This window comes from Artemia sp. Qi Xiang Cuo, chromosome 5, assembly GCF_049724085.1.
Source record: "Artemia sp. Qi Xiang Cuo chromosome 5, ASM4972408v1, whole genome shotgun sequence".
Classification (NCBI taxonomy): domain Eukaryota; kingdom Metazoa; phylum Arthropoda; class Branchiopoda; order Anostraca; family Artemiidae; genus Artemia; species Artemia sp. Qi Xiang Cuo.
The window spans coordinates 33,368,644-33,381,486 of NC_142798.1; the positions used below are offsets into that span (position 1 = coordinate 33,368,644).

Sequence of the window (12,843 nt, forward strand, 5' to 3'; positions counted from 1 at the left end):
TTTCGTGGGGGAAGATTTTCCATGGAGGGGAGCCCGATTTCCCGGGATTATCTAAAAAAAAGGTCAGAAATAAAATTAAAAAAAAAACTTTTTTCAACATAAACTTAGGAGGAACATTAAAACTTAAAAAGAACAGAAATTATTACGTATATGAGCGGGGCTGCTACCTTTTAAGTACCTCACTCTTTACGCTTTACATAGAAGTTTTTTTTATAACTTAAAAAAAAACTTATTATTCTCATTAAACGGCCCTTGTGTTTCAGGAGTCATTCTTAAACAATCGGAACAAAAGCTCAAACCTTAGCATCAAGAACGAAGTACTGAGGAGTGTGCGATTACCTTCATATACGCAATAGTTTCTGTTATTTTTGTGTTTTAATGTTGCTCTATACTATCAGTTAAAAAAAAAATTTAACTTGATTTTAATCTATAGTCAAGAGACTTTGGTTTTGTTTGTTTGTTTTATAATTATTTTCATAAGCTTTAGCCTGTAGATTTGACTAAGAATATTCGTATAATCCATTTTATCACAAAATGCATCAAGATTAATATTCAATGGTCATGTATACTTAGGAGAGAAAGAGATAGAAACAAAAAACCTGATAAAGGCTTATGCTCTGTTAGGTGAACAGTATTGTTTAAGAACCATTTGCCGCTTTCGTGCAAGGAATAGAAATAAAGGGATTCAAAACCACGTGCTAGTCAAATTTCTGAAAATTACTTTCACAAGTATGTTCTCTTCCACTTCTTTATAAAATGAAGGTGCTCCTAATTGTATATATGGATAAAAACAAATTAGTGGTGGGAATTCAAAAACTATTTTATTGCACGATAAACAGGGCTAGATTTAAAGCTCCTTGGCCCATGCGATTTTGCCGCTCCGTTTTTGCAAGAATTTCGAAGAAATCCCCAAAATTCGAATAGTGGAAGCACTGAACAGATCGCATCTGATGAGTCAAAAGTAATGAAGAGGTGATACCGAACTCTCAGTTGCCATTCTTGGGAAACATCTGAAAGTTTGTAAGTGCTCTCGGAATTCCTGTTTTGTTTCAAAATCATTTATCTGAGAATAGGCAGCGCGGCGGCGGTGCAAACCTGGTACTTTGGCGATAAATCACATCAGCTAAGTTTTTTGTTAAGAAAAAAAAATGACTCAGTGATGATTTTTTGCGCCCCTGACATTGTGCACCCTTAGACCCGGCCCTAGTGGGCCTATTGGCAAATCGTGGCCTGAAGACAAAACCTCTACTTCATGAAAGTAGAAAAACGGAAAAATACAGTTTGGGTGTTTTTTTGCTATTATAGACAGTCATTTATTTTTACAAAGGAGTCCGTACAAATTTAGTATATAAAAAATTCCGTTTCAGCTCTTTCTTCTATTTCATCATCGAAAATGAGAAGCACAGGTAATTTTGGATATCCTGAGAGCCCGGGATACGGGGATGATAAGGGGAGCAAGAAGACTGATATGAGGGAATAGTAAAATAGACATATTGATAGAAGGTTCTAACTTTAAGGGGTGGACTGATCCGTAGGTACCCGACTGACTTATCGTATCTCAAACAATAAGCTGCACGAAAAATGTGGTCAAGTCCGCTTTCTAGGGCTATAATGACAGAAAGGATCAAATGGCTATGCCAAGGCCTTACCCAGCATTTTTCGGAGGGGGTTTTACTCAAAGATTATTTTTTTTTTTGGGGGGGGGGGGGGTACACAAAAAAAACTCACAAAATGCTAACAAAATTTGTTTATATTCATTTTTGTTACATTTTTACTAGTCAAATAAACATTTTGCCCGTCAAACAGGGGGGGGGGGTCAAACCCCCCCCCCTAATCCCTCCTCTGGGTACAGCCTTGGTTATGAAATGTTTTGCGGATGAAGGATGACAGATTGAAAAATATTGTCCCTGTCGGCCAACCGTCTAGGGCCAAACCAAAAGCAAGTCTAACCCAAATGTGGTGGGAGGATGTAGTAAGGAAAGATTTAAGGGAAATAGGAACTTTTTGGACGGTATAAAGAGGGAGCTTTTGAATACATTGGGATGGAGGGGGAGCGTCCGTGGCTATGTTGGCCTCAGGCGACTTGGTGCTGCAGTAAGTCGTTAGTAGTAGTAATAGTTGATCCATAGTTTAAAAAGGGCATAAAAAAAATAGTTTTATAGTATTTCCATGCGTATTAATTCACATTTGGGCTCACAAAAATAACTCAATATATTATGGTCTAATAACATAATTATTATGGTTTGCTCACTACATTGCTTTTCCGTTATCACTTTTAAAGGCTTGGAGGGACCGATTTGTCAGTGTGGCTTAGCTTACGATAAGATAGACACTGGAGTACCCTATGGATAATTACTTGATTTTAAAAAGGTCGCTTTAAAGCTATTTCATACCACATTGAATTGAGTCAAAATAAGTAAGTGTATTGCCAAATACAGTAACCAATTCTGGCAGAATCTTGAATTTAAGCCTTCTACATTTTTCCAAATATCTTATTATAGTATTCCTTGATGCCAATAATTCTTTCCTGTTATTCATTTACTGAAAGCGAAAGAAAAATTAGGGTGATGAAGGATTTAAGTAAACATTTGTTTTTTGATCTCTTCCTTTTGCCTAAAATACATCTGATATAAATAAAACGTTCTGGCAATGTCTCTTGAAAGTTGTGTCTGATTTGAAATCAACAACTTTTAAAGGTTTCTTAATTATTGATCCAAAAGAGAAATTGCTAAGAACATTTTTACATTGTATGCTACTAACAAAAAGGATCACTTTAAATAGTTCTTCCTGTGATGAACATATCGGAAGCACTGATTGCTGGGAGTATGCTTCTTACAACTCGGGTTTTAAATTTATTTACTGCAATGAAAGTACTTGGCTATTAGTTGCACCTTGGAATTAGTTTTTATTCTGCTCCCGTTGTGGATAGTTTCAATGCTTTGAAAGGTGTGTATGAATATGCTTTTTTAAGATTTTCACCGAGCAGGTTTCCTACTCCTTGACGAATGAAATGTTGTTTAAGATAAATGAGGCAGGTATGCAACTAATTGAAATAATTTAAGCCGTTTTGATATTATAGAGCTATGACCAAAAAAATTCAGGTCGAAGGAAAGGTCGCCAAGGCCTTATCCCGGGGGGGGGGGGGTACCCGGTTTGCACCCCCCCCCCCGAAATGTTTGTCTGACTCGTAAAAACGTAACAAAAATGGACGTAAACAAATTTTCTATGCGTTTCTTGAGGTTTTTTATTTACCCCCCCCCCTGAGAAGCAATTCTGCGCTTAAAAAAAGCAATACTGCGAAAGGGTATACCTTTGGATCCCTTAACCTTTAGTAATTAATATTTTGTACTTGTGCATTGTATGGTCACTTGTAAAAAGTCAAGTTTGATTAATACTAGTGAAATAAAATAAAACGGGATGAAAATATAATAGTTTATAAACAAATTTGGGCTATATATTTGCACATTGGGGATGGATGGGATGTTGGGTAAAGCATAGCATATATTTAATACGTAAACTAACCTAACCTAGGTCCCCCCCCCTAAAAAACAACAGTTTAAATATCGTAAACGCAGTGAAAACCACGCTTTGCATTGGATTTCTCTATAGCGGTCTCTTGCAATTAACCCTTCTGGCGGGTTTTTCGTGACTGGTTTCCTTGTAAAATATATAAAAGTGACCATATAACGCACCATTACCTAATACTTTAATGATACGATCATTCCTCTGACTGTAGTCAAGATCTAGAAGAAGAATACTATTCGATTCCCCATTCCACACTTCTTACGAATATAATAGTCACTACCGTCGCATCCCTATTCCAGTCCCTTCCCTATAATTAAGCCTGGGATCCTCGAAATCCTCGAAGGAAAAGAAGTCGGTCATGTAAAACAACGGAAAATGCTCCAATCAAAAGTTATGAGTACTGACGTTCAACGAAGGCAAGCCTTTTCAAGCCAAAAACTTTACAAAACATGTTAAATCAAACTAAATAATTTTGATTACTATTACTAAGCTATGTTAGGCCAAAAAAACCTCATTCTATGAGTTATCCCCTGGGGGGGTGACCTAATAACTTTAAATTTCAAACGTCGGCCTCTATGAATTTAAGTTATTAAAAATTAGCAATGATTACCAGTATGGTAAAATTTGTTTGATTTTATTCATAAGAAAATTCGCAGTCAAAATTTTAACCATGTGCTGATTTACCATACTTTTATTCCAAGATTTGGGTGCTTAACATTTCAATTGTAGTACCCTTGCAAAAAAGGGAAATTAACATATTTTTTGCTTCAACCGTTCTGATTTTTTTTTTTTTTTTTTAAGCAAAGAAGCACATTAATACGATATAGGCTAGGAAAACTCGTCTTCGTCGGATTCTAATCCTGCTCAACGGAAGGCTTGCATGTTCAGAACTTGGGATATAAGAGCTTCCACTTGGCACGTACGCAAAGAACTATCTTTTGGAGGACAACGTGGATCGGAATTTGTTAAAAACCCGAAAACCAGGCAGAATATAATCCTGATCCATTATATATATATATATATATATATATATATATATATATATATATATATATATAAAATATATATATATATATATATATATATATATATATATATATATATATATATATATATATATATATATATATATATATATATATATATATATATATATATATATATATATATATATATATATATATATATATATATATATATATATATATATATATATATATATATATATATATATATATATAGACTAGAGTGCTATATAACTAGAGTGCTGAGTTAACGGATAGATTAACTCAGCACTCTAGTTCAATTAATAATACACTTAAAAAGCGGAAAAAACAGAAAATTTTGACTCTGCCCTTGCAGAGCACATTTTTGAAAAACCAGACCATACTATTTTGTTTAATCAAGCTAGTCTTATTTCGCATGACAAAGGTATTGTCCAGCACTACAGAGAAGCTGTTGAAATTTATAAATACCAACAATTAGGTCTAGCTTTAAACAGAGATTCCAGTGATTTAAGAATAAACGAGTCATATTTCGGTTTTCTCAAAAGATAAGCCGATACTTTAGTAATCCCTGAAATAAACCTTGAACCACTTTCCCAGTCATCTAATCAAACACGTGAACAACCCCCTAGGTCTCAAAGGGTGTCTGCAAGAAATGCATTAATTAAAATCCGAAATCAAATGACATAGTTCTCCAACTTATTTAATTGCTGGTTCGTTTTGTTTTTGAGCGAACGAATTGCTTCCTTTTCTTTGTTAGTTGTTCGCTAGTATCCGTCGATGGCAGTTCATATTTTTTTGGATTTTGTGCAAATCGCGGATATTGGCGAATAACTCGTTTTTATGGCTGTTAGGTATTTGGTTTTAATTCTTTTAATCTTTCGCTTTTATCGAATTTTATTCATCTTTTAAGTTTTTGGTTTTTTCTTTGTTTTTTTTTGGTTCTTTTCATATTGATTTTGCGTTTTTGTTTTTTGTTGTTGTTTTTTTTTCTCTTCGGCATTATCCTTGGATACATCGCTACTTTTCGCACTGAAGAAGAGAGACGTTTGTAATCTCGAAATATTCACTTTGTTTTTTCAGTATTTTCATTTGGCCTATAAAAACCCCATTTTTGCTTGTTTTTCTTTCTTTAATTTATCAAAAATACCCTTATCTGTTCCTGAGATGTTGCAGACACGTCTTTTTGACCACGTGTATGCCTATGGTGTCTTTTGATTAATTCAACAGCCTCCCAGCATTCCCTGAAAGTTTCAACTCAATGCCTTAGACGTATTGCAGATACGCCCTTTTGAAAACCTGGTTTCACATAGTGTTTTTTGATTTAGTTCAAAATCCTCCTAAACATTCCCTTAAAGCTCAGCTTAACTCCCTTGCCCATTCCTAAGATATTATAGATTCGCATTCTTGACAACCAGGGAGGCACAAAGTGCCTTTTTATTCAGTTCAACATCCCCTTTACCGTTTCTTGAAAATTTCAATTTAATATAAATTAAGCATAGAAATAGATCTTTGTAATTTGTGTAATGGCTTTGTTATATCCTGTGGTTTATTTAGAATTGATCTTTTTGTTTTGTGTTGTCATCACCCTGGGGCTTTTAGAGCTATAGAAGTTATTATTATAATTATTGTTAATATTACAATTAACCTTAGTTATTTCTGAGATATTACAGATTAGACAGCAAAGGTGAAAATAGTGTCTTTTGATTTAATTTAATACTCTCCTCAATATACATCGACGATTTCAACAGAATACCATGAGCTCGTCCTATATTAGATATTGCACATACTCCTTTTTAATAATCTGACAACACATAATATCTTTTGATTTAGTTTTAAATCTCCCTCAACTTTCCTTGATTTTGTGTGGGAGAAATTCCAGGAGGGAATTTTCTGTGAGAGGAATTCTCCATGTCCGCGGAGCAACTTCCCACTGGGGAGAGGGTTGGTTTCCGAGAAGAACTTTCCACGTAAGGAAAAATTCCGTGGAAAAAATTAAAAATTGAAGTTATTTTCAAATGAAAGTATGCTAAGGATAATTTTCCAGGCGGAATCGTCCGCAAGAAATTTTACGGGTGAATTTTCAGCGAGGATAGAACTGTCAGCACGGAATTTTCCGGGGGGGGGGGTGTATTTTATGAGGGAGAAACTTTCCATGGAAGAGTTTCCCGTGTGGGTAAGGAATTTTTCATGGAGAGGGAGCCAGATTTCCCTGTATTATTTGAAAAATAATTAAAGATTAAAATAAAAAAAACAAGTTTTTTCAACTGAAAGTAAGGATCCGCATTAAAACTTAAAACGAACAGAATGATTCCGTAAATGAAGAGGCTACCCTCCTCCTCAAAACCTCGTTCTTTAAGCTAAAATGTGATCGTTTGCCCAATTCTTAGGAACAATTCGTAAAAAACAATCTAACTAGAATTAGAATAAGAATAAGAAAAAGTTTAATTAGAATAAGAAGCTTTTCTCAAACATACTAAAAAAAAATTTCGCGTGAAGAGCGAGATATTAAGGAGGGGGGCAATCCCCTCATATACAGAATGAATTCTGTTCTTTTTAAGTTTTAATGTTGCTCCTTGCTTTCAGTTGAAAAACTTTTTTTTAAATTTAATATTGACTAAATCCAAAGACTTTAAGTGTATCCGGATTGTCAAAATGACATGTATGCAATATCTCAGGAACGGCTTATGGAAAACCCCCCAGACAACTCCAACCCAGCTGAAAATTTCCCCGGGACAATTCTCCAGGAATATCTCCACATGCAAAATTGAGTCGGCAAAGATAAAGTAAGACAAACAAAACGAATTTTTTATAGGAATTCTGTCAAATCCCCCCAGTGTAAAGTTTCCCTGGAAATTTCGGCTCCGGAAACTTCCCTCCCCACAGAAAATCTCCCCGTGGAAACCCAACCCCACGAGAAAAACTCCCCTCGAAAAATGTCTGTATACTTCCAAATAAAAAATACTATACGCAAACAAAGGGTAAATGTTTTAACTTTAAGTCCTTTCCTTAGAGGCTGTGGGGGTCATGTTACCCCCAAAGGCATATTCAATGGACCTTTCACCTATCATGAACAAAATTGATATTTCAAAATTTTGATCGAACGACTTTGGGAACAATTTTTTGTTCACTTAAAAAAGGCGCTATAACTTTTGATTTCCGATCAAATGAGCCCTCTCCTGATCATCTAGGATCACTGTTCGATACAATCACCTCTAGGATAAAAAATAATAATAAATAAATAAACACCTATCTGTGATCTTTCTTCTGGCAAAAATACAAAATTCCACATTTTTGCTGATGGGAGCTTGAAACTCCTACAGTTCGGTACTCTGATACGCTGAAACTGATGGTATAATTTTCACTAATACTCCTTGACTTTGTGGGGGTGTCTCCCCCATTTTTCAAAATTGGGCCTTTTTTTCAGGCTCGTAGTTTTTGAATGGTAACACTAAATTAATGAATCTTATATATTATATATAAAAAGCTATATATTATATATTATTATTATATAATTATATAAAATATATAATTATATAATAATATTTATATATTGTCATATATATTATATATATTATTACTTTATATATATTATATATAAAGATATATATTATTATATAAAAAATATATATTATATATTATATATAAGAATCTTATTTTTATATATAAAAAGCTAATTCTTTTGATTTATTTATTGCTGTCAAAGTGTTGCTTTTAGAATTTCAGTTACTATTAGTAGTATGTATATAACGATTACAACGAGGGTGTCTCCCTATATAGCTATAATGCTTAAGAGCGGGGTGGTACCCATATAGCTATAACGATAGAGAGCGGACAGTGCTCCCGTCAATACAAGCAGACAGTGTAATGACCGGAATTCAACCACCGTGAAAATTCGTGTCGATCTGTGTTCAAAGTGCGTGATGATTCCTTTGTTTGAAATTGTGAAATTCTTTTTGTAATTTAATTTGTTTGGCTTGGTTGACTTATATTTAACATTGAACTAATTTACATAAATTAATTTGTTATTAATTAATTTACATAATTACAATAATTTACATAATCACATTAATTTACATAATTACACTTTTTTTTTTTAAATAGTTTTTTTTTATTGATGTCATTTTATTGTACTCTAATGATGATATTTTTCTTTTCCAATGATATGATTTTTTACATTCTAAGTATCTTCCCATTGATTTATATGAAATTTGTGTTTGATGTAGGAATCGAACGTGAGACCCGTGATTTCCTAAGGTAAAAGAACGAAACGTTAATCGACTGAACCAACAAGCCTTTGAACATATTATGATTTTAGAAATACATCCAATGAATTGTTTCTGGGACATTGCCCAACTGATGTTAAGCCTCACAATATCGTAACAGGTTCATTCCATTGAACTGGAACAAGTTCAAGCACATTCAATTTATCAATTGGATTTTTGATAGGTATTAAAAGCGACATGTTTCGGGGCATTTTTATGACATCATCATGAGAATATGCATACCACGATGATTTGAGATGCATACTGGACAAACAATTTCTTCTGATACTTGGGCCCCAAGTCCTACCCCTATCCCTCAACCCTATCCCTCCACCATCCTTCCAACCCCTATCCCTCCACCCTCCCTCCAACCCCCCCCCCAACATTTTTTTTTTTACTTTTTTTTTATTTTTCAAAGTTCATTTTGGATTTTTACATTCTCTTGATTTTTCAAAGTTCATTTTGAATTTCTTTCATTGAAATGCAAGTTTTGGCTTATTTCAGTAGTGTTTTGTCATGGTTTACCTTGTCACAGTTACATTCTCTTAATTTTTCAAAGTTCATTTTGAATTTCTTTCTTTGAAATGCAAGAGTTGGAATATTTCAGTAGTGTTTTGTCGTGGTTTACCTTGTCACAGTTACATTCTCTCGATTTTTCTAAGTTTATTTTGAATTTCTTTCATTAAATGCAAGAGTTGGAATATTTCATTAGTGTTTTATAGTGGTTTACATTGTCCCAGTTACATTCTATTGATTTTTCAAAGTTCATTTTGGATTTTTTTCCTTGAAATGCAAGAGTTGGAATATTTCAGTAGTGTTTTGTCGTGGTTTACCTTGTCACAGTTACACTCTCTTGATTTTTCAAAGTTCATTGTGGATTTCTTTCCTTGAAATGCAAGAGTTGGAATATTTCAGTAGTGTTTTGTAGTTGTTTAAATTGTCAAAGTTAAATTCTCTTTATTTTTCAAAGTTCATTTTTGGATTTCTTTCCTTGAAATGCAAGAGTTGGAATATTTCAGTAGTGTTTTGTTATGGTTTACCTTGTCACAGTTACATTCTCTTGATTTTTCAAAGTTCATTTTGAATTTCTTGAGTGAAATGCAAGAGTTGGAATATTTCAGTAGTGTTTTGTCGTGGTTTACCATGTCAATGTTACATTCTCTTAATTATTCAAAGTTCATTTTGAATTTCTTTCGTTTCAGTAGTGTTCTGTCGTGGTTTACCATGTCACAGTTACATTCTCTTAATTTTTCAAAGTTCATTTTGAATTTCTTTCGTTGAAATGCAAGAGTTGGAATATTTCAGCAGTATTTTGTTGTGCTTTACCTTGTCACAGTTACATTCTCTTGATTTTTCAAAGTTCATTTTGGATTTCTTTCGTTGAAATACAAGAGTTGGAATATTTCAGTAGTGTTTCGTTTGGCTTTACCTTGTCACAGTTACATTTTCTTGATTTTTCAAAGTTCATTTTGAATTTCTTTCATCAAATGCAAGAGTTGGAATATTTCAGTAGTGTTTTATCGTGGTTTACCTTGTCCCAGTTATATTCTATTGATTTTTCAAAGTTCATTTTGGATTTCTTTCATTGAAATGCCAGAGTTGAAATATTTCAGTAGTGTCTTGTCATGCTTTACCTTGTCACAGTTACATTCTCTTGATTTTTCAAAGTTCGTTGTGGATTTCTTTCGTTGAAATGCAAGAGTTGGAATATTTCAGTAGTGTTTTGTCATGGTTTACCTTGTGACAGTTACATTCTCTTGATTTTTCAAAGTTCATTTTGAATTTCTTTAGTGTAATGCAAGATTTGTAATAATTAAGTGGTGTTTCGTCGTGGTTTACCATGTCACAGATACATTCTCTTAATTTTTCAAAGTTCCTTTTGAATATCTTTAGATGAAATGCAAGAGTTGTAATATTTTAGTAGTGTCTTGTTGTGCTTTACCTTGTCACAGTTACATTCTCTTGATTTTTCAAAGTTCGTTTTGGATTTCTTTCGTTGAAATGCAAGAGTTGGAATATTTCAGTAGTGTTTTGTCATGGTTTAGCTTCTCACAGTTACATTCTCTTGATTTTTCAAAGTTCATTATGGATTTCTTTCATTGAAATGCAAGAGTTGGAATACTTCAGTAGTGTTTTGTTGTGGTTTACCTTGTCAAAGTAACATTCTCTTTATTTTTCAAAGTTCATTTTGGATTTTTACATTCTCTTGATTTTTCAAAGTTCATTTTGAATTTATTTCATGAAATGCAAGAGTTGGAATATTTAAGTAGTGTGTTGTTGTGCTTTACCTTGTCACTGTTACATTCTCTTGATTTTTCAAAGTTCATTTTGGATTTCTTTCGTTGAAATGCAACAGTTGGAATATTTCAGTAGTGTTTTGTTGTGCTTTGCCTTGTCACAGTTACATTCTCTTGATTTTTCAAAGTTGATTTTGAATTTCTTTCCTTGAAATGCAAGAGTTGGAATATTTCAGTAGTGTTCTGTTTTGGTTTACCTTGTAACAGTTACATTGTCTTGATTTTTCAAAGTTCGTTTTGGATTTCTTTCCTTGAAATGCAAGAGTTGGAATATTTCAGTAGTGTTTTGTCGTGGTTTACCTTGTCACAGTTACGTTCTCATGATTTTTAAAACTTCATTTTTGGATTTCTTTCATTGAAATACAAGAGTTGGATTATTTCAGTAGTGTTTTGTCATGGTTTACCTTGTCACCGTTACATTCTCTTGATTTTTCAAAGTTCATTTTGAATTTCTTTCGTTGAAATGCAAGAGTTGGAATATTTCACCAGTGTTTTGTTGTGCTTTACCTTGTCACAGTTACATTCTGTTGATTTTTCAAAGTTCATTTTGAATTTCTTTCGTTGAAATGCAAGAGTTGGAATATTCCAGTAGTGTTTAGTCATGGTTTACCATGTCCCAGTTACATTCTATTGATTTTTCAAAGTTCATTTTGGATCTCTTTCCTTGAAATGCAAGAGTTGGAATATTTCAGTAGTGTTTTGTCGTGGTTTACCTTGTCACAGTTACATTCTCTTAAATTTTCAAAGTTCATTGTGGATTTTGTTCCTTGAAATGCAAGAGTTGGAATATTTCAGTAGTGTTTTGTAGTGGTTTACCTTGTCACATTTACATTCTCATGATTTTTAAAATTTCATTTTTGGATTTCTTTCATTGAAATGCAAGAGTTGGAATATTTCAGTAGTGTTTTGTTATGGTTTACCTTGTCACGGTTACATTCTCTTGATTTTTCAAAGTTCATTTTGAATTTCTTTCGTGAAATGCAAGAGTTGGAATATTTCAGAAGTGTTTTGTCGTGGTTTTTCCATGTCACAGTTACATTCTCTTAATTTTTCAAAGTTCTTTTTTAATTAATGCTGTCAAATTCCCGATCTGAAATATTGTTTATGTTCATGGTTAGTAGCCAATTTGCCAATTCTAAAGTATCCTTATTTTTTCAAATTAATCCTTAGTCCTTATTTAGTTTAGTTAGTTGAAATACCCTAGCTGTACTCCTTAGTAATTTTGTATTCATGATTTAACTTGTCAATTGTACATTCTCTTTATTTTTTAAATGTTCATTTTTATTTTCTTTCGTTGAAATGCAAGACTTGGAATATTTCAGTAGTGTTTTGTCATGGTTTACCTTGTCACAGTTACATTCTCTTGATTTTTCAAAGTTCATTTTGGATTTCTTTCATTGAAATGCAAGTGTTGGAATATTTCAGTAGTTTTTTGTCGTGGTTCACCATCACACAGTTACATTCTCTTGATTTTTTCAAAGTTCATTTTGGATTTCTTTCGTTGAAATGCAAGAGTAGGAATATTTCAGTAGTGTTTTGTCATGGTTTACCATGTCACAATTACATTCTCATGATTTTTCAAAGTTCATTTTGAATTTATTTCATTGAAATGCAAGAGTTGGATTATTTTAGTAGTGTTTTGTCGTGGTTTACCTTATCACAGTTACATTCTCTTAATTTTTCAAAGTCCATTTTGAATTTCTTTCGTTGAAATGCAAGAGTTGGAATATTTCAGTAGTGTTTTGTCGTGGT

At 33.0% G+C, this 12,843-nt stretch overlaps 1 protein-coding gene across 4 annotated transcripts in view; it reads left to right on the forward strand.

The window, feature by feature from the left end:
- The first annotated feature begins 612 nt into the window (after nt 1-612).
- Nucleotides 613-12,843, forward strand: part of Pkg21D (Protein kinase, cGMP-dependent at 21D) — a 263,107-nt gene continuing 250,876 nt past the window's right edge. Inside the window, exon 1 of one of the 4 annotated variants that reach the window (XM_089089512.1) lies at nt 613-729. The gene's annotated coding sequence lies outside the window, so the exon portion shown is untranslated. Of the gene's footprint in view, nt 730-2,795; nt 2,947-12,843 lie in introns of those variants that run through there. The other 3 variants (XM_089089514.1, XM_089089515.1, XM_089089513.1) reach the window with 3 other exon arrangements.